The 27,925-nt window shown below is 43.9% G+C and overlaps 2 long non-coding RNA genes and 1 pseudogene across 2 annotated transcripts; all 3 read left to right on the forward strand.

The window, feature by feature from the left end:
* Positions 1–27,925, forward strand: part of LOC110487300 — a 330,040-nt pseudogene that overhangs the window by 297,875 nt on the left and 4,240 nt on the right.
* Positions 1,319–7,918, forward strand: LOC110485786. Its single transcript, XR_005035466.1, has 3 exons — positions 1,319–1,543; positions 2,516–2,802; positions 6,793–7,918. It is a non-coding gene; the product is annotated as an uncharacterized LOC110485786 (long non-coding RNA).
* LOC110485788 lies at positions 9,047–27,912 on the forward strand. Its single transcript, XR_002467979.2, has 3 exons — positions 9,047–10,185; positions 10,732–10,903; positions 26,906–27,912. It is a non-coding gene; the product is annotated as an uncharacterized LOC110485788 (long non-coding RNA).

A 27,925-nucleotide genomic window follows, 5' to 3' on the forward strand; every position in this document is an offset into this window, starting at 1 on the left:
GTAAAAGGCACAAGGCAGCCCACTTGGAGTATTCCAAAATGCACGTAAAGACTCTCAGACCATGATAAACATGAACTATTTGGCCTGAATGCCAAGAGTCATGTCTGGAGGAAACCTGGCACCATCCCTACAGTGAAGCATGTTGGTGACAGCATCATGCTGTGTCAATGTTTTTCAGAGGCAGGGACTAGGAGACCAGTCAGGATCGAGGCAAAGTTGAACGGAGCAAAGTACAGAGGGATCCTTGTTGATAACCTGCTGCAGTGTACTCAGGACAATGACCCTAAGCACACATCAAAGACATCGTAGGAGTGGCTTCAGGACAAGTCTCTGAATGTCTTTGAGTGGCCCAGCCACAGCCCGGACTTGAACCCAATCGAACATCTCTGGAGAGACCTGAAAATAGCTCTGCAGCGACGCTCCCCGTCCACTGTAGAGCTTGAGAGGATCTGCAGAGAAGAATGGGAGAAACTCCCCAAATACAGGTGTGCCATGCTTGTAGCGTCATAACCAAGAAGACTCTAGGCTGTAATCTCTGCCAAAGTTGCTTCAACAAAGTACTGAGTAAATGGTCTGAATACTATTACAGCCACACCCGTTGCTGACAGGTGTATAAAATTGAGCGCACAGCCATGCAATCTCCATAGATAAACATTGGCAGTAGAATGGCCTTATGGAAGAGCTCAGTGACTTTCAACATGGCAACGTCATTGGACGCTACCTTTCCATCAAGTCAATTCATAAATTGTCTGTGCTGCTAGAGGTGCATCGGTTAACTGTAAGTGCTGTTGTGAAGTGGAAATGTCTAGCAACAACGGCTCAGCAGCAACGTGTAGACCACAGAAGCTCACAGAAGGAGACCGCTAAGTGCTGCAACACTCACTACTGAGTTCCAAACTGACTTTGGAAGCAACGTCAGCACAATAACTGTTTGTCGGGAGCTTCATGAAATGTGTTTCCATGGCCTAGCAACTGCAGAAAATCCTAACCATCACCATGTGCAATGCCAAGCGTTGGCTGGAGTGGTGTAAAGCTCACTGCCATTGGACTCTGAAGCAGTGGAAACATTCTCTGGAGTGATGAATCACGCTTCACCATCTGAAACACCAACTGCAAGCCAGGCCTAATTGCCTAACATCACTGCCCAACCTCACTAATGCTCTTGTTGCTGAATGGAAGCAAATCCCCGCAGCAATGTTCCAACATCTAGCGGAAAACCCAGAAGATTGGAGGGGGACCAAAGGGGGGACCTACTCCAGAGTAATGAACATGATTTTGGAATGAGATGTTCGACGAGCGGGTATCCACATATGGGATTTGTTGCATCCCAAATGGCACCCTATTTACTAGTAGCCTACACTACTTTAGAACAGAGCCCTATGGGCCCTGGGTGGCATTTGGGATTCATTTGATGTGTTATTGTGTTGTAAATCTGTTCCAGGATAATTTTTGATGAGGGGCTGCCGTGGACCAGCTTCTCCTTGGTGCCTCTGTTCGTGGACGGGATGCTGGCAGAGGCCGGGACAGAGAACCAGATCATGACGTGAGTAGGGACGATGGAGGATGAGGGATGAGATGAGTAGTGACAAATGATCTAGAGATGGGGGAATGATGTTATTTTGTCCTCTGTTCTTTTGAGACCCTGTTCCTTTTGGTGAGGAGAGAGCGGGGGTAGCGAGAGATGGAGAACTGGAGGGAGGATGTGTTTTGACTCACTGTGCTGGGACACTTGTTTTTTTTTGAGGGGGAGAGATTATTGGAGATGGACGGAGAGAGAAATGGAGGTATGACGTGTTTAATCTTTCTTTCTTCCATTGTTTTGTTGAAAGGGATGAATTATGTAATTTCTCTCCTCGTTCTCTTGGGAACCCTGTTCCTCTTGGAGAGAAGGTATGAGGGGATGGGGAGGATAGAATATAGGAGTGGGAGGGAGGAATTTTAATTAAACGAATACTGATGTCTCGTCTTTATTAACAGACGTCTAAATGGGAGATGAGGACTGATAGACATATTTAACTAGGAATATTCAATTACTCATAGACTTGAGGTAATTGTTGAAAACAATTATGAAGGAACAGTGAGGTTATCTTCCTTTGGTTTTCAAGGTTTTTCGGACACTTTGTCTCGGACCTATGGCTAATCTTCAACAGGGAATGTGTCATGCCTGCTCCCGCTCCCGCTCCCCCTCCATGGCACTTGAGGGCGCCAGGCTACCCGTTATCATACACACATGTTACCAACATTATGTGCAGCTTCGCTCATTGGACTCACCTGGACTCCTTCAGTTTGTTGATTACTTCCTGTATACCTGTTCCTTGGTTGTGTTCCTGTTGTCTGCATTGTCCGTATAGTGTTTATGTGTTTCTGTCCAGACGCTGTTCCTGTTCCGTTTCATGTCGTATAGTGTTTGTTATTTGTTCCTGTCCAGACGCTGTTCCTGTTCCATTTCATGTCCCTCAGCTATTAAACCTTCACTCCCTGTACCTGCTTCTCATTTCTGCGTTGATCCTTTCAGAATGTGGAAACCACTACAAGAAACATCAGGGAGTTATTTTTGTTTTGTTGGTGATGCCGGGCTTGGATTCCGGCGCCGATGGAACCGGGGGTGCCTAAGCTGGATCGTCGGGCCGTCAGGCCCAAGCTGGCTCGAGAGGTTTCCTTGCCTCGGTTGGCTCGGCAGGTTCCCATCCCACGTCATGCCTCGGCCGGCCCATGGGGTTTCTACGCCGCAGTGCATGGTATCTGAAGCAATTGGCTTACGAAATCTATGGATAGTAGCCCATAATTGCATCTATCAAACAGGTACAACTCTTATTTCTTGAATAGGAAGAAATAGGCTCCAACACAAAGCCCTTTTGTTGTTAATAGCATAAAGCAAATTAAACTCCTGCTGCTACATATTAACGTAGATTATGTAAATGGCTTAAATATGGCTTATAGTGAAGTCAACAACTCTGATAAGTAGCTTCAATATGGGCAACGAAATATATTGTTTTATTAAAATCCATTATATCAGTAGCAAGCTTACCTCCGGTCCTCCTTTTAATCTTTGATTTCTCCCTCTCAAACTGAACAGGGCATCAGTATGCCTAGTCTGCGCAGACACACATATATAATTTTTGGGACGAATTCGGAAGAAGCCTTAGACCCGCCTCTTAATGTTGCGACGAGCAATCCCGTATCCGGGATCGTAATTATAGCCTCAAGCTCATTAACATAACGCAACGTTAACTATTCATGAAAATCGCAAATGAAATAAATATATTGGCTCTCAAGCTTAGCCTTTTGTTAACAACACTGTCATCTCAGATTTTCAAAATATGCTTTTCAACCATAGCAAAACAAGCATTTGTGTAAGAGTATTGATAGCTAGCATAGCATTAAGCTTAGCATTCAGCAGGCAACATTTTCACAAAAACAAGAAAAGCATTCAAATAAAATCATTTACCTTTGAAGAACTTCGGATGTTTTCAATGAGGAGACTCTCAGTTAGATAGCAAATGTTCAGTTTTTCCAAAAATATTATTTGTGTAGAAGAAATCGCTCCGTTTTGTTCATCACGTTTGGCTAAGAAAAAAAAACAAAAATTCAGTCATCAAAACGCCGAACTTTTTTCCAAATTAACTCCATAATATCGACAGAAACATGGCAAACGTTGTTTAGAATCAATCCTCAAGGTGTTTTTCACATATCTATTCGATGATAAATCATTCGTGGCAGTTTGGTTTCTCCTCTGAATCACATGGGAAAATACATGCAGCTGGAGATTAGGCACCAATTTCGACGGAGGACACCAGGCGGACACCTGGTAAATGTATGTCTCTTATGGTCAATCTTCCAATGATATGCCTACAAATACGTCACAATGCTGCAGACACCTTGGGGAAACGACAGAAAGTGTAGGCTCGTTCCTGGCGCATTCACAGCCATATACAGTGCCTTGCGAATGTATTCGCCCCCCTTGACCTTTGCGACCTTTTGCCACATTTCAGGCTTCAAACATAAAGATATAAAACTGTATTATTTTGTGAAGAATCAACAACAAGTGGGACACAATCATGAAGTGGAACGACATTTATTGGATATTTCAAACTTTTTTAACAAATCAAAAACTGAAAAATTGGGCGTGCAAAATTATTCAGCCCCCTTGAGTTAATACTTTGTAGCGCCACCTTTTGCTGCGATAACAGCTGTAAGTCACTTGGGGAATGTCTCTATCAGTTTTGCACATCGAGAGACTGAAATGTTTTCCCATTCCTCCTTGCAAAACAGCTCGAGTTCAGTGAGGTTGGATGGAGAGCATTTGTGAACAGCAGTTTTCAGTTCTTTCCACAGATTCTCGATTGGATTCAGGTCTGGACTTTGACTTGGCCATTCTAACACCTGGATATGTTTATTTTTGAACCATTCCATTGTAGATTTTGCTTTATGTTTTGGATCATTGTCTTGTTGGAAGACAAATCTCCGTCCCAGTCTCAGGTCTTTTGCAGACTCCATCAGGTTTTCTTCCAGAATGGTCCTGTATTTGGCTCCATCCATCTTCCCATCAATTTTAACCATCTTCCCTGTCCCTGCTGAAGAAAAGCAGGCCCAAACCATGATGCTGCCACCACCATGTTTGACAGTGGGGATGGTGTGTTCAGCTGTGTTGCTTTTACGCCAAACATAACGTTTTGCATTGTTGCCAAAAAGTTACATTTTGGTTTCATCTGACCAGAGCACCTTCTTCCACATGTTTGGTGAGTCTCCCAGGTGGCTTGTGGCAAACTTTAAACAACACTTTTTATGGATGTCTTTAAGAAATGGCTTTCTTCTTGCCACTCTTCCATAAAGGCCAGATTTGTGCAATATACGACTGATTGTTGTCCTATGGACAGAGTCTCCCACCTCAGCTGTAGATCTCTGCAGTTCATCCAGAGTGATCATGGGCCTCTTGGCTGCATCTCTGATCAGTCTTCTCCTTGTATGAGCTGAAAGTTTAGAGGGACGGCCAGGTCTTGGTAGATTTGCAGTGGTCTGATACTCCTTCCATTTCAATATTATCGCTTGCACAGTGCTCCTTGGGATGTTTAAAGCTTGGGAAATCTTTCTGTATCCAAATCCGGCTTTAAACTTCTTCACAACAGTATCTCGGACCTGCCTGGTGTGTTCCTTGTTCTTCATGATGCTCTCTGCGCTTTTAACGGACCTCTGAGACTATCACAGTGCAGGTGCATTTATACGGAGACTTGATTACACACAGGTGGATTGTATTTATCATCATTAGTCATTTAGGTCAACATTGGATCATTCAGAGATCCTCACTGAACTTCTGGAGAGAGTTTGCTGCACTGAAAGTAAAGGGGCTGAATAATTTTGCACGCCCAATTTTTCAGTTTTTGATTTGTTAAAAAAGATTGAAATATCCAATAAATGTCGTTCCAGTTCATGATTGTGTCCCACTTATTGTTGATTCTTCACAAAAAAATACAGTTTTATATCTTTATGTTTGAAGCCTGAAATGTGGCAAAAGGTCGCAAAGTTCAAGGGGGCCGAATACTTTCGCAAGGCACTGTAAGGAGACATTGGAACACAGCGCCTCAAAAATCTGGCTCACTTCCTGTTTGAAGTTTTATCTTGGTTTCTCCTGTAGCATTAGTTATGTGGCACTCACAGACAATATCTTTGCAGTTTTGGAATTGTCAGGGTGTTTTCTTTCCATAGCTGTCAATTATATGCATAGTCGAGCATCTTTTCGTGACAAAATATCTTGTTTAAAATGGGAACGTTTTTTATCCATAAATTAAAAGAGCGCCCCCTATATCCAAAAAGTTAAGGGGCCACCTTAAGAGCATTCATTTGTTAGGCAGCACAAAATAGTTTATATCCGCAAGAGCAGGGCAGGCCTGGGCTCATGATTGGAAATGCCTATCCATTGCAATGTGTAACGCAGTGAAACCTAGTTTTTTATACACCATCCCAGCAGCGCAAAAAACTCTGAAGTACATTTTCTTAGAAATATAACTTTACCCTGTGATTCTCCTAGCATGCTCTTCATATAGCCTAGACCTATAGCACATAGTATATTCTATGGATCATTTGATTGTGACCACAGTTGTGGCACTTATTGCACACCAGAGAATCAGGGATGATTCGGGCACACATTGAGATGCTAAACTCAGCAAAAAATGAAACAGTCCCTTTTTCAGGACCCTGTCTTTCAAAGAGCATTCGTAAAAATTGGTTGTTAAGACACTAACAGCTTACAGACAGTAGGCAATTAAGGTCACAGTTTTGAAAACTTAGGACACTAAATAGGTCTTTCTACTGACTCTGAAAAACACCAAAGAAAGATGCCAGGGTCCCTGCTCATCTGCATGCCTTAGGCGTGCTGCAAGGAGGTATGAGGACTGCAGATGTGGCCAGGGCAAGAAATTGCAATGTCTGTACTGTGAGACGGCTAAGACAGTGCTACAGGGAGACAGGACAGACCGCTTTTTTTTCAGATTTACATTTATTGTCGAAGGGATGATCATTACACCAATGCCTGTATTACTATTTCCAGAAAAATAGTAAACCCTCCCCCTGACTGAAATTGAAAAAGCATGCCCCTCCCCCATTTTCCTCAGGGTAACAATGTTTTTACATGGTAGATAGCGTACTTCCAGTGTTTGCGTAGTTCGTATAAGCTCAATAGGTTAACATAAGAATGGTTTGACTTGCTGTTCTATGCTAATTTGACATTTGAAAATGACATACTGTATTCCCATGTGCGTTCACTATATGGATTAATATCCTGTATGTGTTTCACAGGGCGAGCCGTGTGTGATGGGCCAGAAACAGAAAATATCAAACGCAGACTAGGAAACTATTGCATGCTGGGAAAAGACTACACCGAAGTCCTCTCTGCTGAGTCGAGTATCTGTCGGGCCCAGGACTTTGAATGGTACTTATAGTATACTAGTATAATAACTCACAATTTGCAGTATAATATGACACATGAACACATGTCCTAGAACATCTTATCACAAATGATTTATTTTTCAAACCTAAACATGACTAGTTAAACAGAAGTTCAGCATTCATTGTCCATAAAAGAGTTGTATGACACTTTGTATATGTTCTCCCATTTAAGCAAATTTTGGATTTAATACTGTCATGACTCCCACCGAAGTCGGTCCCTCTCCTTGTTCGGGCGGCGTTCGGCGGTCGACGTCACCGGTCTTCTAGCCATCGCCACTCCACCTTTCATTTTCCATTTGTTTTGTCTTGTTTTCCCGCACACCTTTTCCCTCATTACTCTACGTGTAGATTATCCTCTGTTCCTCCCCATGTCTGTGTGTGGTTTTGTTCGTTCGTTACATCTATGACGCTACAGGCTGGTTTTGCGCCGGGTATTGTTATCCCGTGGTTTTGTTATTTTGTACAATGTTGTGTGATTTTGTGCACTATCGCTTGTTCCTTGGGCCAGAGTGTTGACGCAGTTGCGTCCGGCTGTTTTCCTCTGCCCGATTAAAGTGTTTCTGTTCACTCATCTCTGCTCTCCTGCACCTGACTTCCTTTGACCAGTTGCGCACACTCTGACAAAACATATTTCAGGATCCCATTCATTTGGTTCATTTTCGGTTCATTTTCGGTGTCAGTGCTCTCTCTGTTTTTAATCTTCTAAAGGCAGGGAAGAGAAAAGCAAAGATACATTTGTATATAAATGCCAGCGGTGTCAGGTCAGACTGTATGAGTTTCAATTAGAATCCATTGACTCCTGTGATAGTTGTTTTAAATTATTTTGGTACTGAAATTATTATTTGATAAATTTCCTTCCTTTACTACATGGCTTGTCTCTCTCTCTCTCTCTCTCTCTCTCTCTCTCTTGCTCTACAGCTGGTGATAGAGACATTGAAATTAAAAAATTAAAAACAATCTCTCTGAGAAACGTTCCGAGTGAATAACAGTAGAACTTTATTACATAACAGGGTGACAATGCATTGGCCTGTTATTCTGTTGTTCTGTTGTTCTGTGAACAAAAGGTCCAGGGGTTGATTCCAAAGTTGGACAGTGACCAGACTGAAAACCGAGGTTAAATACTAAACAAAAATATAAACGCAACATGCAACAACTTCAAATAATTTACTGAGTTACAGTTCATATGAGGAAATCAGTCAATTGAAAAAAAAAATATTTGGCCCTATTCTATGTATTTCACATGATTGGGAAATACAGATATGCATCCGTTGGTCACAGATACCTAAAAAATAAATGGGCCTCACAATGGACCTCAGGATCTTGTCACGGTATTGCTGTGTATTCAAATTGCCATCGATAACATTGACTTGTGTTTGTTGTCTGTAGCTTATGCCTGCCCATACCATAACCCCACAGCCACCACTCTGTTCCCAACGTTGACATCAGAAAACGGCTTACCCACACGACGACATACGTGGTGGTCTACAGTTGTGAGGATGGTTGGACATACTTCCAAATTCTCTAAAATGACACTGGAGTTGGCACTGGAGTTGGTAGAGAAATTATCATTAAATTCTCAGGCAACATCTCTGTATTTCACGCTTCCTCAACTTGAGACATCTGTGGCTTTGTGATGTGCGACAAAACTGCACATTTAAGAGTGGCCTTTTATTGTCCACATCACAAGGGGCACTTGTGTAATTATCATGCTGTTTAATCACCTGTCAGGTGGATGGATTAATTTGGCAAAGGAGAAATGCTCACTAACAGGGATATAAACAAGTTTGTGCACACCATTTGAGCTCAGTCATGTTTAAGTGCGCATGGACATTTCTGTAATATTTCATTTCAGCTCATGAAAGATGGGAACAACACTTTCCATGTTGTGTTCATATTTTTATTCAGTGTACATACATAGATATCGGTAAGGTTCTGCTTTTCTTTTCTTGGTCAACCTTGTGTTCTTTTTCTTTGTGTTCTTGAACGTAGTCCTGTTTCTTTGTGTTGTGGAACGTAGCCCTGTCGTTCATTTTTTGTTCATTGATTTCACCTGTGTTTGTTTCTCACCTGGTCTCATCAGCTCCCTATTTAGTTCAGTTCTTTCTGTTTACATGGTTGTGAGGTATTGTTTGTATCTTTTTCCTCCCTTACAATATCACACTTTATATATTCTATTAATAATAAGTGAGGAGAGATTGGTATTAATATGTAACCAAAACACCCTAGGAGTCTGCATGACTATAATGTACTAAACTGGACACCATACTTTTGTTTGACTTAATGGAAATTAATTGAATCAATAAATTACCAAAGCTGTGATTCGGTGGTGCTGTAATGTCCTTAACTGGACACTGTACCCTCATTGGACTCCCTTGGTCCCTTATAACTATTATCCCGACCAACCATAACACCATAACTTCACTTGACAGCCTGTCAATAAAGTGGGGGAGGTTCCTAATCACACTGAGGCCAGACCAGACCATAGGGAGTCCTAGACGGACCTCAGGCGTTGTTGCTTCCTGTTAGTTCAGGCTAGGTAATTAATTGATAAATCAATGACAGTGTCATAATTAGAATCGGCACTTGCCTAACCTGCTTTGCCTGATGTAAATAACTTTGTGATTGGGAGGTAGCTAACGTCAGCCGGTGGAAGTCAGCCAACCCTGATCTGGCTGCCTGTGTTGACATAGAGTCCCCCAGGCCTCAGTCTTCCTACCTCTGCTGATCTGGAGCATTTGTCAAACGTAGCTCAATCAATATATAATAATGATGCAAAGATGATCTATTATTTGTATTATGCTGAGGGGATAGGAAAGGGAAGCTGTAACATATAACACAGTAATACTGTATGTCCTTGGGATCAAAATCATATCAAATTGTATTTATCACATGCTTCGTAAACACCAGGTGTAGACGAACAGTGAAATGCTTACTCACGGGCTCTTCCCAACAATGCAGAGAGAAAAATATAGAAAAGTAATAATAAATACATAGAACAGCGATAACTTGGATATATACACGGGTTCCAGTACCGAGTTGACCTGCAGATGTATGAGGTAATTGAGGTAGATATGTACATATACATTAGGTACAGGTAAAGTGTTGATATTGATCACATTCTGTATGTGATTTGTTATTGTGATTATGGCGTAGAGAAGGGAACTGTCTACCAGCGTTCTGGTTCAACCCAGCTGTTGTATCAAGGAGCTACAGCCAAGGACAGAAGTACCTCATCAGCACAGGGTGAGTTGCACATAGGGACACTATTTTGTAGCGTTTCTATGTTGTCTATTCTAAGTGAAAGCAACCCTTCTGTATATTTCTGCTCAATGAAAGGTAAAATATCTTTCAGTTTTATTAAATGTTTTCCATTACATTATGATTGTCATATTATGGTCCATGTTAAAAACCCTGAATAGGTATCACACAATTCAAAATTCCCCAAGGTTAATAGTCAAGTTTTGTCTAGGAGTTAGTAAGCATTTTGGAGTTTTGTCAAAGTGAACGACAACTACTGTACGTCTTGTGTCAGACATTACATTTCAGGGTTAAAAGTTATGTTTTCTTTAGTAACTACTAAGCATTTTTAAGTTTAGTCAAAGAATAGCAAGTCTTGTTCACTTGCTCTGTCACTTCCACAATCACTTTGAGGTTAAAAAATTTCTAGTCAAGCTTCGTTGATGAACTTGACCAGTACCTTATCCTTGTTAACTAGTTGTGTCATGAAGAAATAACCTCAGTAAACCATACTAAACATGTTCTAACTCATTTATATGGTATCTTCTTAAGGTACCGAAAAGTGGTGTCCAACAACTGCGTCAAGGGAGTCAAGGACATGTACATACCCAGGAAGCAGATGTGTCCCAACAGGGCTCCAAAAGGCCTTTCTCTCTCCACCAGAGAGGGCAAGCTTACTGCCGACCTGCACACCAACGTCACCTTCCTAGTGCATCTGGATGAGGTAGGGCTGGGCCAAAAGCCAAAATGGCTTCCTTTTTGTATATCATTATTCTGGGCCTAGGAGCCCAAATGGACGCCTTTTGTATACATTACTGTTATGAGTTGCATTGATTTTTACCTTAAGCCATGGAATTAAAATCTGTGTTTTGTGTATTCATGCATAGTTGTAAAAGTAGCCCTTGCATGTGGTGCACAACTCACTCACTGTAGGCCTGTTACTGAGTGAAGTATGGATTTGTTTCCCATGTTCGGCATGGATGTTTCTCCAGAAATACGCCTGAAATTATTTCCCTGTTATGTCATCTCATATACACCAACTCCTGAAAGTTTTAATAGTCACTTGCAACATAATATCACCCACACACAGCTACAGAACCAAGCCCTGAGCCGAGAGACCTTAAAGAGAGATGCACCCCTGGAGACCCTGTTATAGAGTGATAGACTCAGAGTAGCCTCATTCTAGAGCCAGGGCCTTGCCTTGATCCCCTCACTCCCTCGACACTGTTCAACCACCTTATATTAAATTCAGGTGGAAAAAGTGTGGGAGCGCTCTGCTCGGTGTGGTGGTGCTTTCCCCCTGCACTGCAACTAAGAAGTAAGTGTCTTTCCCACTAGGTCTCTCCCGGGCCCACCTGACATATTACAGTGTGATGAGTTGTGGAATTGAGGGTCTATTTCTTTCATTAAGAAATGATTCCTCTGATAGATGGAAAGGGGGAAGAAAAGAGAGAGAGAGGTGGGGGGAGTACTTATGCATTCGGGAAATCCTTCATTCCCATTGAATTCAGACTTTAATTTATATTCATGAAGCCCGAGATGGCAGTATTTCTTGGTGAGAGCAAATGGCCCTAAATATTTAAGTGGTATTGCTACTGTACCTCAGGAGTAAATGTCAGTTGGCTTAGAGTATCTTTACCACACCTAATGTCTCTAGAGAGTTTAAAACAGCAGGTCTGGGACAAAGTAGCACATCCGGTGAACAGGTCAGGGTTCCATAGCCACAAGTAGAAGTGTTAACTGGGGCAGCAGCACAACCAGGTGGACTGGGGACAGCAAGGAGTCATCAAGCCATGTAGTCCTGAGGCTCAGGTCCTCCGAGAGAAGACAGAAAGAGAGAGAGAGAAAAAGAGAATTAAAGTAGAGCATTGCAGTAATCTAATCTAGAAGTGACAAAAGCATGGTTACATTTTTCTGCATCATTTTTGGACAGAAAGTTTCAGATTTTTGCAATGTTACGTAGATGGAAAAAGGCTGTCCTTGAAACAGTCTTGATACAGTGCCTTGCGAAAGTATTCGGCCCCCTTGAACTTTGCGACCTTTTGCCACATTTCAGGCTTCATAAAGATATAAAACTGACTTACAGCTGTAATCACAGCAAAAGGTGGCGCTACAAAGTATTAACTTAAGGGGGCTGAATAATTTTGCACGCCCAATTTTTCAGTTTTTGATTTGTTAAAAAAGATTTAAATATCCAATAAATGTCGTTCCACTTCATGATTGTGTCCCACTTGTTGTTGATTCTTCACAAAAAAATACAGTTTTATATCTTTATGTTTGAAGCCTGAAATGTGGCAAAAGTTCGCAAAGTTCAAGGGGGCCGAATACTTTCGCAAGGCACTGTATGTTCAGGGACCAAAGTAACGCAGAGGTCCATTAAAGTTTTATTTCAGACGACTCTACAACCATCAAGATTAATTGTCAGATTCAACAGAATATTTTTTTGTTTCTTGGGACCGAGAACTAGCATCTCTGTTTTGTCCGCGTTTAAAAGTAGAACATTTGCCGCCATCCACTTCCTTATGTCTGAAACACAGGCTTCCAGGGAGGGCAATTTTGGGGCTTCACCATGTTTCATCTAAAAGTACAACTGTGTGTCATCCGCATAGCAGTGAAAGTTCAAATTATGTTTACGAATGACATCACCAAGAGGTAAAATATATAGTGAAAACAATAGTGGCCCTTGAACCGAGTCTTGAGGAACACCAAAATGTACAGTTGATTTGTCAGAGGACAAACCATGCACAGAGACAAACTGATATCTTTCCGACAGATAAGATCTAAACCAGGCCAGAACTTGTCCGTGTAGACCAATTTCCAATCTCTCCGAAATAATGTGGTCATCGATGGGATCAAACGCAGGTCTAGGAGCACGAGGACAGATGCAGAGCCTTGGTCTGACGCCATTAACCTTTCTGATCTCCCCATCCCGGATCCGGGATCGTGAATACAGACTCAAGCTCATTACCATAACGCAACGTTAACTATTCATGAAAATCGCAAATGAAATGAAATAAATATGCTAGCTCTCAAGCTTAGCCTTTTGTTAACAACACTGTCATCTCAGATTTTCAAAATATGCTTCTCAACCATTGCAAAACAAGCATTTGTGTAACAGTATTGATGGCTAATGTAGCATTTAGCGTAGCATTTAGCATTAGCATTCAGCTGGCAACATTTACACAAAAAAACAGAAAAGCATTCAAATAAAATCATTTACCTTTGAAGAACTTCAGATGTTTTCAATGAGGAGACTCTCAGATAGCAAATGTTCAGTTTTTCCTGAAAGATTATTTGTTTAGGACAAATCGCTCCGTTTTCTGCGTCACGTTTAGCTATGAAAAAACCCCTGTATCCAGGATTGTGTAAATCTATCAGCAAGCTCATTAGCATAACACAACGTTAACTATTCATGAAAATCGCAAATGAAATGAAATAAATATGCCATCTCTCAAGCTTAGCCTTTTGTAAACAACACTGTCATCTCAGATTTTCAAAATATGCTTCTCAACCATAGGAAAACAATCATTTGTGTAAAAGTAGCTAGCTAGCGTAGCATTTAGCGTTAGCGTTAGCGTTAGCATCCAGCACGCAACATTTCAACAAAAACATAAAAGCCTTCAAATAAAATCATTTACCTTTGAAGAACTTCAGATGTTTTCAATGAGGAGACTCTCAGTTAGATAGCAGATGCTCAGTTTTTCCAAAAAGATTCTTTGTGTATTAGAAATAGCTCCGTTTTGTACATCACATTTGGCTACCAAAAAAACCCGAAAATTCAGTCCTCAAAACGCGAACTTTTTTCCAAATTAACTCCATAATATCGACTGAAAACATGGCAAACGTTTAGAATCAATCCTCAAGGTGTTTTTCACATATCTCTTCGATGATATATCGTTCGTGGAAGCATGGTTTCCCCTCTCAATCAAATGGAAAAATACTTGCACATGGCTTTACGCACCAGTTTCGACGCAGGACACCAGGCGGACACTTGGAAAATGTATGTCTCTTATGGTCAATCTTCCAATGATATGCCTACAAATACGTCACAATGCTGCCGACATCTTGGGGAAACGGCAGAAGGTCTAAGCTTATTCCTGTCGCATTCACAGCCATATAAGGAGACATTAGAAAACAGAGCTTCAGAAATTCTGCTAATTTCCTGTTTAACGTATCATCTTGGTTTCGCCTGTAGAATGAGTTCTGGGGCACTTACAGACAAAATCTTTGCAGATTCTGAAACTTCAGAGTGTTTTCTTTCCAAAACTGTCAAGAATATGCATAGTCGAGCATCTTTTCGTGACAAAATATCGCGCTTAAAACGGGAACGTTTTTTATCCAAAAATGAAATAGCGCCCCTAGAGATGCAACTGGTTAAAAGGGTCATTTACCACCTTCACAAGTGCAGTCTCAGTGCAATGATGGGGTCTAAAGCCAGACTGAAGCGTTTCATATACATTGTTTGTTTTCAGGAAGGCAGTGAGTTGCTGTGCAACAGCTTTTTACATAATTTTTTGAGAGGAATGGGAGATTTGATATAGGCCGATTAATTTTTTTAGATTTTCTGGGTCAAGGTAGGGCTTTTTTCAAGAGAGGCTTTATTACTGCCCCTTGTTGTGAGTTTGGTACACATCCGGTGGATAAGGAGCCGTTTATTATGTTCAACATAGGAGGGCCAAGCACAGCAAGCAGATCTTTCAGTAGTTTAGTTGGAATGGGGTCCAGTATGCATCTTGAAGGTTTAGAGGCCATTACTATTTTCATCCATGTGTCAAGAGATATAGTATTTAAAAACTTAAGTGTCTCCCTTGATCCTAGGTCGTGCACTCGGGACAACTGATCTTTGGAGAATTACGCAGATTTAAAGAGGAGTCCATAATTTGCTTTCTACTGATTATGATCTTTTCATCAAAGAAGTTCATGAATTTATCACTGCTGAAGTGAAAGCCTCTTGGGGAATGCTGCTTTATAGTTAGCTTCGCGACAGTATAAAGGAATGGAACATTTTGGAATGTTCTTGTTTTCCTCAATTAAGTTTGAAAAATTGGATGATCGAGCAGCAGTGAAGGCTCTTCGATTCTGCATGGTACTGTCTTTCCATGCTGGTCGGAAGGCTTCCACAGTTTGGTGTGGCGTCATTTCCATTCCAATTTTCTGGAAGCTTGCTTCAGGGCTCAGGTATTTTCTGTACAGCAGGGAGCTAGTTTCTTATGAAAAATGTTTTTTGTTTTTAGGGGTGCGACTTCATCTAGGGTATTACACAAGGTTAAATTGGGTTCCTCAGTTAGGTGGTTAACTGATGTATGTACTCTGACCTCCTTGGGTAGGTGCAGGGAGTCTGGAAGGGCATCTAGGAATATTTGGGTTGTCAGAGAATTTATAGCACTGCTTTTGATGATCTTTGGTTGGGGTCTGAGCAGATTATTTGTTGCGATTGCAAACGTAATACAATTGTGGTCCGATAGTCCAGGATTACGAGGAAAACCATTAAGATCCACAACATTTATTCCACTGGACAAAACTCGGTCCAGAGTATGACTGTGACAGTGAGTAGGTCCGGAGAGATGTTGAACAAAACCCACAGAGTCGATGGTGACACCCGAAAGCCTTTTGGAGTTTACTGTGGACTTTTCCATGTAAATATTGAAGTCACCAAAAATGTGAATATTATCTGCCATGATTACAAGATCCGATAGGAATTCAGGCAACTCAGTGAGGAATGCTGTATACAGCCCAGGCCTGTAAACATTAGCTATAAAAAGTGATTGAGTAGGCTGCATAGACTTAATGACTAGAAGCTCAAAAGATGAAAACACAGTTGTTGTTTTTTGTAAATAGAAATTTGCTATCGTGAATGTTAGCAACACCTCCGCCTTTGCGGGATACGCGGGGGATGTGGTCACTCATGCCTCATTTAACACAGTGAATTCATCAGGCTTAAGCCATGTTTCAGTCAGGCCAATCACATCAAGATTATGATCAGTGATTAGTTCATTGAGTATCACTGCCTTGGAAGTAAGGGATCTAACATTAAGTAGCCCTATTTTGAGATGTGAGATATCACAATCTCTTTCAATAATGACAGGAATGGAAGAGGAATTTTTTCCAGTGAAATTGCTAAGGCGAACACCACCATGTTTAGTTTTGCCCAACCTAGATCGACGCACATACATGGTCTCAATGGGGATAGCTGAGCTGACTACACTGACTGTGCTAATGGCAGACTCCACTAAGCTGGCAGGCTGGCTCACAGCCTGCTGCCTGGCCTGCACCCTATCCCATTGTAGAGCTAGGGGAGTTAGACAGGGCTCTATCTTCGTAGATAAGATGAGAGCACCCCTCCAGCTAGGATGGTCTATCACTCCTCAGCAGGCCAGGCTTGGTCCTGTTTGTGGGTGAGTCCCAGAAAGAGGGCCAATTATCTACAAATTCTATATTTTGGGAGGGCAGAACACAGTTTTTAGACTCTGCTGTAGAGCTCATCACTCTCCCTAACTGGGAAGAGGACAGAGACAATTGCTCGATGCCGACACATCTTTCTAGCTGATACACCTGCTGAAGCTATGTTGCGCTTGGTGATCTCTGACTGTTTCATCCTAACATCGTTGGTGCCGACGTGGATAACAATATCCCTATACTCTCTACACTCACCAGTTTTAGCCTTAGACAGCACCATCTTCAAATTAGCCTTAATGTCGGTAGACCTGCCCCCTGGTAAACAGTATATGGTCACTGGATTATTCGTTTTAAGTCTAATACTATGGGTAATGGAGTCGGCAATGTCTAGGGTTTTCAATTTGTCAGAGCTAATGGTGGGAGGCTCCGGTGTCTCAGACCTCGTAACAGGAGGAGGAGAGAACAGAGAAGGCTCGGCCTCGGACTCTGACCCGTTACTTAATAACCTGTTTGGCATTTTCACGTTCGGATGAAAGCGTGCCCAGAGTAAACTTCCTGCTACTCAGGCCCATAAGCTACTGTATGCATATTATTAGTATTGGATAGAAAGGCCTCTGAAGTTTCTAAAACTGTTTGAATGATGTCTGTGAGTATAACAGAACTCATATGTCAGGCGAAAACCTTAGAAAAATCCAACCAGGAAGTGGGAAATCTGAGGTTTTTAGTTTTTCAACTCATTGCCTATTGAATATACAGTGTCTATGGGGGCATATTGCACTTCCTAGGGCTTCCACTACATGCCAACAGTCTTTAGAACGTTGTTTGAGGGTTCTACTGTGAAGTGGGGGTGAATGAGAGCTGATTCAACCAGAGGTCTGCCAGAGTGGCAGGAGCTGATCACATGTGCACCCGTGAGAGCGACCTGCATTCCATTGCATTTCTAAAGACAAAGGATTTCTCCGGTTGGAACATTATTGAAGATTTATGTTAAAAAACATCCTAAAGATTGATTCTATACATCGTTTGACATGTTCCTACGAACTGTAATATACATTTCTGAACTTTTCGTCTGAACTTTTTTCTGGACTTGCCCTCGCCTCGTGAGTTTGGATTTGTTTACTAAACCCGCTAACGAAAGGAGGTATTTGGACATAAATGATGGACTTTATCGAACATTTAGTATGGAACTGGGATTCCTGTATCGAACACAGCACACAAGTATTGTGTAACATAAAGTCCTATGAGTACCATCTGATGAAGATCATCAAAGGTTAGTGATTAATTTGATCTCTATTTCGACTTTTTGTGACTCCTCTCTTTGGCTGGAAAAATGTCTGTATGTGTTTTTGTGACTAGGCTCTGACCTAACGTAATCATATGGTGTGCTTTCGCTTTAAAGCCTTTTTGAAATCAGACACGATGGGCAGATTAACAAGAAATTAAGCTTTAATTTGGTGTATTGCACTTGTGAATGTATGAAAGTGACATATTTCGAAAATATATTTTTTAATTTCGCGCTCTGCCTTTTCAGCGGAATGTTGTCGAGAAGTTTTAATGGGGAGAACCGGTTGAAAGTTTCTGTCGGCTGAGCATTCCTACAGCATTTCCTTCCAGAAGCCATGAGAAAGTTTTCCAGCTGCGGGGACTGTGTGAGGGGATTTATACTACTATCTGTACTTATTGGTGGCACAGACGCTGTTTCATGCTTTCCTACACTTAAATTATCCTTGCCTAACGATTGCGTCTGAAGTTGAACTTGCAGCACGGCTATCCTCGCCATAAGAGCATCGTTTTCCTGTATATTATGAGTACAGCAACTGCAATTAGAATCCATAATGTTAATGTTGCTACTTAGCTTTGGCTGGTGGAGGGCCTGACGAAGCACATCCAAATAAAGCATCCGGGATGAAAAAGTTGAATGAAAAAAGTTGAGCGAAAATTAACAACAATATATAAAACGGGAATGAAAAAGTAAAAACCGTAAAGTTGGCAGGTAGCAAAGTAAGATTAGCAACAAAGTGCACGGCAGCACGTAAACAGGTCTACAATTACACAGCCAAATTAACGGAGAAAACATGTATTATAAATTCAAGAGAATAACCCATTAATTAAAGTACAGTTTAGGAGTGGGGTGTAACACATTGTAAGACTCAGAACATGACATCAAAACCCGTCCAATAATGTTAACGAACAGTAACACATACCAGTTTTTAAAATAGAAAAAACAGCAATCATTAGGAATTATTCATCAATTACCATGTGAATAGTTTCACAACTTTAAATGAAGTTAAATAAAGGTTAAAAAAAAATAAAAATAAATAAGCTTAAAGTTTTTTTTAAAAGGTGTATGTTTTTAAACAGTTCATAACATGTAATATGAATGTCAGAATTTATTAAAAATAATTAATCTAGTGAACAATAACTCATTAAACTGTTTGTTTATTGTGTGTGTGTGTGTGTGTGTGCGCGCATGTGGCCTACCAGTGGGAAAGCTGGGGGTGTTTCTTCAGTTTGAAATCTGGGGTGATAGTTGACAGGGCAACTCGGAGGTCATGCTGGCTGTCCAGTTTGTTTCTGCTTTTACTTTTCAGCACAGCCATAGCAGAGAAGCCACTTTCACACAGATAGGTAGTGCTGAACGGTAGCATGATTCTGATTGCATGACAGGCGAGAGCAGTATACTCTCCCACTAAGCTTCACCAGAACTGTGGCAGTGTCATTTCCGGGACACGCATGCTTAGTCCAAGATCAAATGACAGCTCCACCAGCTGATCCTCTTCGTTGCTCGGCAACGTGACGCATCCCTTCTCCACTCAAAAGGGGTCTCGTATGCAGTCGTCTTGTCTCCTGTTCTGCTCCAGGAAGTAGTCGCAAAACTTTCCTTGCAGCTTGACAAGATGCTGTTTAATGGTTTTTTTTGAGTGTGTCGCCGTGCGCTTTGTTAATCAGATTCTGAATCTCGAAATCAGCATTGAGAAACATGTACATTTACCCAAATGATAAGCTTCATATTGAAGGCATCAACTTAGTCACTCTGTTCAAATATCTGCCAGGTAAGCAACCTGTGCGAGCCATTCCTCACAATCGAAATGCTGCGTTTCCGGAATAAACGCAGCAATCTCCGCCCGAAGCTCATAAAAGCGACCCAACCCCTGGAAAGGCAGCGGACTTCTGCATGATAAAGCACCTACTGGTGCTCACTCCCCATATCCCTACACAAGGCCTGGAAACACCTGCTTTTAGTGAAACTCTTTTTGATATAGTTGACACACAGGCACCATGTCCTTCGCTGTCAATGCCTCCCTGTGTAGGAAGCAGTCGGTACTCTCTCCAGGATCCACTTTACTACTGCAATGTGCTTTCCTGTCATGGCAGCTGCCACATCAGCGGTCACACCTACGCATCCATCCCGGACCTGTTCAACGGAGCCCAGGTGCATATCAATTGTGTTAAAGACAGCCTCTGCAGTGGTGTTGGTGGGCAAATCAGCACTAAAAAGGAACTGCTCCTCAAAGTTATTATCCCACACGTGTCTAACATAGACCATTTCAATTGCATGGTTAGCCACATCTGTGGATACATCAAGCTGCAGTGCAAAATGGCCATTTTCACTGATGCGCGATGTCTGGCATGCTATGTCCTCAGACATGTCCTGGATTCTCCTCCTCATGTTGTCATTGGATAGGGGTATAGTTTTAAGTTTGTTGGCGGGTGACTCTCCCTAGATTTCAGTGCACACATCTATCGCAGCAGGGAGTATGAGATTCTCTGCGCTGGTGTGTGCTTTTTTTGCACATAGCAATGTGCTGGCCCTCAAGGTATATGTAAGAGGGGCGTACTTGCGGGCAGAGAAGTCAGACCCAGGAGAGCAAAAACTGTGTTTCCAAACTGCTCAGTTTAATAACAAAAAAAAATACCGGAATTCAGAACAATCAAATAATGGGTACATAACCCGACGCACACCAGGACAGACGTGCACAAAACAATTACAAATAAACAATCCCCGACAAGGACATGAGGGGGAACAAAGGGTTAAATACATAACATTTAATTGATGGGATTGGAACCAGGTGTGATGGAAGAAAAGACAAAACCAAATGAAAATGAAAAGAGGATCAGCGATGCCTAGAAGTTCGGTGACTTCGACCGGCAAAAGCCACCTGAACAAGGAGAGGGACCAACGGCGGAAGTCGTGACATTACCCCCCCCCCCCCCCCCCCCCCCCCATGACGCGATGACACCGGCCTCAGGGACGACCCGGAGGGCTAGGCGCAGGGCGAGTTGCAGGGAGATCCGGACGAAGACGATGGAACTCCTACAGCATAGATGGATTCAACACGTCCTCGACCGGAACCCAGCACCTCTCCTCCGGGCCGTACCCATCCCACTCCACGAGATACCGAAGGCCCCTCGCTTGGTGCCTGGAATCCAGTATGGAGCGAACGGAGGCCAGTCACCACCTGAGGAGAGACAGATGGAACGAGGGATTAATATGCTAATCGGGTGGAAGCTGTAACCTATAACAAACCTTGATCACTCTCCTCAGGACTTTAAATGGCCACACAAACCGCGGACCCAGATGCCGACAGGGCAGGCGGAGGGGCAGGTTTCAGGTCGAGAGCCAGACCCGGTCCTCTGGTGTGAACACCGGGGTGTCACTGCAGTGGCGATCTGCATTCCTCTTCTGGCGCATCACGGGCTGCTGAAGGTGGACACGAACGGCTTCCCATGTCTCCTCCACGTGCTTGAACCAGTCGTCCACCGCAGGGACCTCGGTCTGACCCTGATGCCAAGGCGCCAGAACCGGCTGGTACCCCAGTACGCACTGGAAGGGAGAGAGGTTAGTGGAGGAGTGGCAGAGCGAGTTCTGTGCCATCTCAGCCCAGGGCACGAACTCCGCCCACTCCCCCGGCCGGTCCTAGCAATAGGACCGCAGAAACCTACCCACATCCTGGTTCACTCTCTCCACCTGCCCATTACTCTCGGGGTGAAACCCTGAAGTTAGACTGATCGAGACCCCCGGATGTTCCATGAACGCCCTCCAGACCCTAGACGTAAACTTGGGACCCCTATCAGACACTATACCCTTAGGCACCCCGTAGTGCAGGAAGACGTGTGTAAACAAGGCCTCCGCAGTCTGTAGGGTCATAGGGAGACCGGGCAGAGGGAGGAGACTACAGGACTTAGAGAAACGATCCACAACGACCAGGATCGCTGCGTTACCCTGTGAGAGTGGAAGATCTGTCCAAAAATCCACCGTCAGGTGCGACCAAGGCCGATGTGGAACGGGTAAGGGGTGTAGCTTACCTCTGGGTAGGTGCCTCGGATCCATACACTGTGCGCACACCGAGCAGGAGAAAACATAAACCCTCATGTCCTTAGCCAAGGTAGGTAACCAGTACCTCCTGCTCAAACAGTGCACTGTCCGAACGATTCCAGGATGACCAGAGGAGGGTGACGTGTGGGCCCAATAGATCAACCGGTCACAAACAGCAGACGGGACGTACAGACACCCAGCGGGACACTGGACGGGAGCAGGCTCTGCACGTAACGCCTCCTCAATGTCCGTGTCCAGCTCCCACACTACCGGCGCCACCAGGCAGGAGGCAGGGAGTATGGGAAAGTATGGGAAAGTATGGCAAACCCTAAGAACCGCTGCACCTCCTTTACCTTTTTGGGAGTCGGCCAATTACGCACGTCTGAAATGCGGTCACTCTCCATCTCCACGCCTGAGGTGGAAATGCGATACCCTAGGAAGGAGACGGACTGTTGGAAGAACAGGCACTTCTCAGCCTTGACGTACAGGTCATGCTCTAACAGGCAACCAAGCACCCTGCGCACCAGGGACACATGCTCGGCGCGTGTAGCGTAGTATATCAAAATGTCATCGATATACACCTCCGCACCCTGCCCGTGCAGGTCCCTGAAAATCTAGTCTACAAAGGCTTGGAATACTGAAGGCGCATTCATCAACCCGTACGACATGACGAGGTACTCATAGTGCCCAGAGGTGGTACTGAAAGCCGTCTTCCACTCGTCTCCCTCCCGGATACGCACCAGGTTGTAAGCGCTCCTGAGATCTATTTTGGTGAAGAAGCGTGTCCTGTGCCTTGACTCAATCACTGTGGCTATGAGCGGTAGCGGGTAACTATACCTCACAGTGATCTGATTCAGACCCCGATAGTCAATACACGAGCGCAGACCTCACTCCTTCTTCTTCACAAAAAAGAAACTTGAGGAGGCGGGTGAAGTGGAGGACCGAATGTACCCCTGACGCAGGGATTCGGAGACATATATTTCCATAGCCTCGCCCCGTTGATGAGGTGGTAATTGAGTCACCCTCTTTTTAGAGAAGGCGAGAGCCAAATCGGCATAATCAGGTGGAATGCGCACGGTGGAGACCTGGTCTGGACTCTCCACCGTAGTGGCACCAACAGAAACCCCTAAACATCTACCTGAGCACTCTCACGACCACCCCGAGAGCCCTCTGTGGCCAAGAAACAGTGGGGTTATGACAAGCTAACCAGGGTAGGCCCAGCTCAACGGGAAACGCAGAGTCAATAAGGAAGAGACTAATCCTCTCCTTGATATCCCCCTGTGTCACCATGCCCAAAGGAGCACTGACCTCCCTTAACAACCCTGACCACAATGGTCGACTATCTAAGGCGTGAACAGGGAAAGGCACAGCCACGGGAACAATGGGGATCCCTAAACTATAGGCTAACGCTCTATCAATAAAATTCCCAGCCGCGCCTGAATCAACGAGCGCCTTATGCTGGGAACGCGGGGAAAACTCAGGGAAAGTGACATACACAAACATATGTGCAAAAGAGGGCTCTGGGTGAGAATGGTGCCGGCTCACCTGGGGTGACGCCAGAGCGCCCTGCCTGCTGCCTCGATCCCCAGAGGATCCAACCCGGCACCGAGCGGCAGTAGGACCTCAGTGGTCACAGATGGTGCACGAGCTGGAACCCACTCCGGTCTCCCTGCGCATCGCCCCTCCCAGCTCCATGGGTATTGGAGAGGGGTGAGGGAGGATGGAACCACCAGATCCCGATCAAAACGTCCGTGGGTAGCCAGCAGGTTGTCCAGCCGGATGGACAAGTCCTCCAGCTGGTCGAACATGAGGGTGGTGTCTCTGCAGGCCAACTCCCAACGGAAGTCCTCGCACAGACTGCAGCAGCAATGGTTGATCAGGGCCCTGTCACTCCATCCCGCGCCGGCAGCCAGGGTCCTATACTCCAGGGCGAACTCCTGGGCGCTCCTCGTCTCCTGCCTCAGATGGAAGAGGAGCTCACCCGCCGCTCTACCCTCGAGCGGGTGATCGAAGACTGCCCGGAAACGGTGGTTGAACTCCTCAAACTGACCCACGCCGCATCTCCCTCTCTCCACACAGCGTTGGCCCATTCCAGGGCTTTCCCGGTGAGGCATGAGACAAGGGCGGACACCCTTTCATGGCCCTGCAGAGCCGGGTGGACGGTGGCCAGGAATAGGTCCACGGGTGAAGAAGGAACCCCTGGCAGTTCGCAGCCTTTCCGTCGTATTCCTGGGGCAGGGAGAGACGAATCCCACTGGGCCCAGGAGGAAGAGGGGCGCTCAGAGGAGACCCCGGTTGTGCTGGTGGAGGTGCTGGAAGAACTCCCTGTCTCTCCAAGCGGTCCATCGTCTGGACAACGCGGTCCATGGCGGTGCCAAGATGGTGGAGCATTGCTGTGTGCTCCCGAACGCGCTCCTCCACCCCTATACCCGGGGTACCTGCTCCTGCTGACTCCATAGTCGGGTCTGTGATTCTGTAAGGGGTGCGTACTGGCGGCAGAGAAGTCATACGCAGGAGAGCAAAAACTGTGTTTCCAAACGGCGCAGTTTAATAACAAAAAAAAACAAAACAATCAAATAATGGGTACATAATCCAACGCACGCCAGGACAGACGTGCACAAGCACTTACAAATAAACAATCACCGACAAGGACATGAGGGGGAACAGAGGGTTATATACACAACATGTATCAGATGGGATTGGAACCAGGTGTGATGGAAGACAAGACAAAACCAAAGGAAAATGAAAAGAGGATCAGCGATGGCTAGAAGGTCGGTGACTTCGACCGCCGAATACCGCCCGAACAAGGAGAGGGACCAACTTCGGCGGAAGTCGTGACAGTATACCGAAAGTGGCTTTTCTTGTACGGTGCATACCTTCTTCAATGAATCTTGTGAGGACACCAGATATTGACATTTTCTTTAAAAAAAGGTCAGCTGTCTTATCTTTGTGGCTTGGATGCTTGGTGTCCAGATGCCTTTTCATTTTGAAGGGTTCCATGCTCTTATTAGCTAACAGCTCGTTGCATAGGATGTCTACACTCACCCTGCCTGTCTTCAATATATGTAAAAGCATATTTGATGAAGTCGGGATGTATTTTCTCTTCCTGACAGGAACCCGGTTGTCTGCCTTGTTGTTGACATGAAGAGGGAGCTGTACGTTTAAAAAACGTAAAAACTTGCCCATGATTTTACTCTGACAGCTAGCCTACATCAGTTAAATGACAGCTAACTATCCACATGTGCAATGCCTGCAGGACACATCTGCATAGTTAGCTATCAATCAAGATAGCTGTCAGAAGAAGATCTGTATTATCTGATTGGCCGACACATTTAAAACAAAACAATGTTGCAGAGTGACATTTTTATTGGATCAGTGTGTGTGTGGCGGTGTGTAGCGGTAACGTTGTGAAAGTAAGCAACAATATGTGGTGATGCCGTATCCTTTCAAAAAGTTTCAGTGTGGCTGTTACCTTTCAAAACATTTTTTTATTAAATGTTTTATATTCTTGTAAAAGTCCCACGACCCCTTAAAATCCACCCCCGACCCCACAACCCCCCCGTTGAGAATCCCTGGTTTACACCATCCTTAGTGTGTTGACATTCACCTGAACTAGAATACAATACATTGCTGTCCAGACCATGACGTTTACCATATTATTCATTTTGGATTTGGTGGCCCTCTGAGTCACACATGTAGCCACGGACACAAAGCGTGACATGCAGATTAGCTACTGATCACAGGACACTTTGATAGAGAACTAGAAGTGTCCAGAGAGTGTCAACAACGGACACCAACAAAAACCTGAGTGACCTGATCTATACCACAGAAGACCTAACCCATTCCGAATGACATTTTGTCAAAGGATTGTGGGCCATTACAGTTCCCCACAATAGCCTCCACTGTTATCCATTTTCTGCCATTTTATTCTACCTTTCTTTATTCTGCTTATTCATAGTTGATCATTTTCTGGGTATAATGGTGAGAAAAATACCACCAGAAGCCTTTCCCCACACACAGCCAACCTTACCGTGTTTTCACACTCTGCTTCGCTTAAACAGATCGAGAAAGAGAGAGACACAATAATCGGTTTTACATTTTGCTATTGTTGTGTTTGTTGCTGGACCGGAGTCCCCTTGTGCTAATGCAGTGTAACAAATGAAGATCCCAATTGCATTGCGTTACAATGTGCCACGAGGATGCTGGGAGTTAGTTGTGCTTGCTCGCAGGGTATGTGCGGGATAAGTGGGAGAGTTTGGTCGCAGCAGCAGCTGGAGCCCCCAACAACACTTGTGGTGTGTGTGTGTATGTGTGTGTTGATCCTAGGGAAGTGCCAGATGTATCCCACCTGATTAGACCTGCTGTAGATACTCTAGTGACAGAGTACTCACACACAATCATACACAGAGAGAGAGAGAGACACACCTCATTAGCAGTAACAGGCAAACACACTGCTCTCACGGTGGGGCGGAACATGATGCAACCCCAATGTTGGGCTGGTGATGACTGCTTGTGTCTGTGTGTGAATGTAGCCCAGCAGTATGTTGACTAGTGTACCTGCCACCCTACTGTCTCTTGATTACTACACTGCCTCGACCTCCCTGTCGTTCTCTCTCTCCTTCACACACACACACCACAGGAGTCAGACACTCCCAGTGGTGTTATGTAACATGTCAGACTCAGGATGCACACTAATGTAGATGTGTCACAACACCGGCTGTTGGACTTTGACAAAAACAAAGAATGATTCCCTGCCTGTGCCCATGCATGCTGAGTGCTGATTACAGTGTGGTACTGTGGTTTTGGGGCATTGAATTAAACCCTATTTCAACAATGATATGTATTTAAGTCTAGAATAAACACAAGTACAATCATCTGGCTGGGCTCTCAAATAGAATTTAATTGTGTTTTTTTTTTTTTTATAATAATGGTGTTTGGGACACTTCTTTCTTTTTTTGTTCTGTCTTTCCTTCTTCATCAATAGTCCTTATTTAAACTTGACTTGTTTTCCAGGGTGACTCAATGAGAACCAACATCCAACTGGATTTCAGAGATTGCATGGAAGTCTCCTAATCCAACCTGAGCTGGATTGAAGAGGGGATCAGATAAAAGACGGATATTCCATTTCTCGGCCTTGGCGGAAAACACTCTGGGATTTGATTCCACCACCTTGCATCTCCATGTTATATGGACGTCACCTCTATACATTCATCTATTGTGTCAGGTCTATTCAATTCCAACAATTGAGGACTGAAGTACATTTTGTTTCAGTTTCTACTGTACCTGGTAGATAATTGGTCAGTTACTGTGATGTCGGCCAAAGATTGGGCACAGTGGTCGCTCAACTGGTGACCAAGGTTTTAAATCAGTCGCTGATTGGAGGGAAAGGATAGAAAACAATAGTGCTGTGGTTCTCAAGGATCATAATTGAATATCTCTGCCTCATATTTCTCTGTAAATAACCACCTTACTAAATATGCAGCAGTGTACAATGGAGCCAGTTAAAGCCAAAGTACCAGAATGCTCTGCACATCGTGCTCTCTCGCTCTTTTCATCTTGTAATGAACAAGCCAGCCAAATGTCAAGTACATAGCAGTGACAAATATAACATGCTTATGTCTAAAAGGCGTCAAGAATTATCCAGCTCTTTCAGGTGCAGTGTTTGAATTGCCCCCTTGTCTCTTGATTTGAAAAGTGAGGCTTTCGTCAATTAATGAAGGTGCCATTTTGAGGTAATTTACAGCAGAGAGAGAGAGTGCAGGTGATGCTTTTAATGCTGGCCAAGCATGATGCCACCACAGTTTTCCAATTGGAATATGTTTATCACCAAACACAACCTGTCCAAATGACTCACATCACACACGCACCTGCACACACACACACACGCACACACACGCAAATACATATCTGCATAAACACTTGAAAGGGACACAGACACAGATATTGTCACGCCCTGGTTTTAGTATTTTGTGTTTTCTTTATTAATTTGGTCAGGCCAGGGTGTAACATGGGTTTTTTATGTGGTGTGTTTTG

Source organism: Oncorhynchus mykiss, chromosome 13, assembly GCF_013265735.2.
Source record: "Oncorhynchus mykiss isolate Arlee chromosome 13, USDA_OmykA_1.1, whole genome shotgun sequence".
Classification (NCBI taxonomy): domain Eukaryota; kingdom Metazoa; phylum Chordata; class Actinopteri; order Salmoniformes; family Salmonidae; genus Oncorhynchus; species Oncorhynchus mykiss.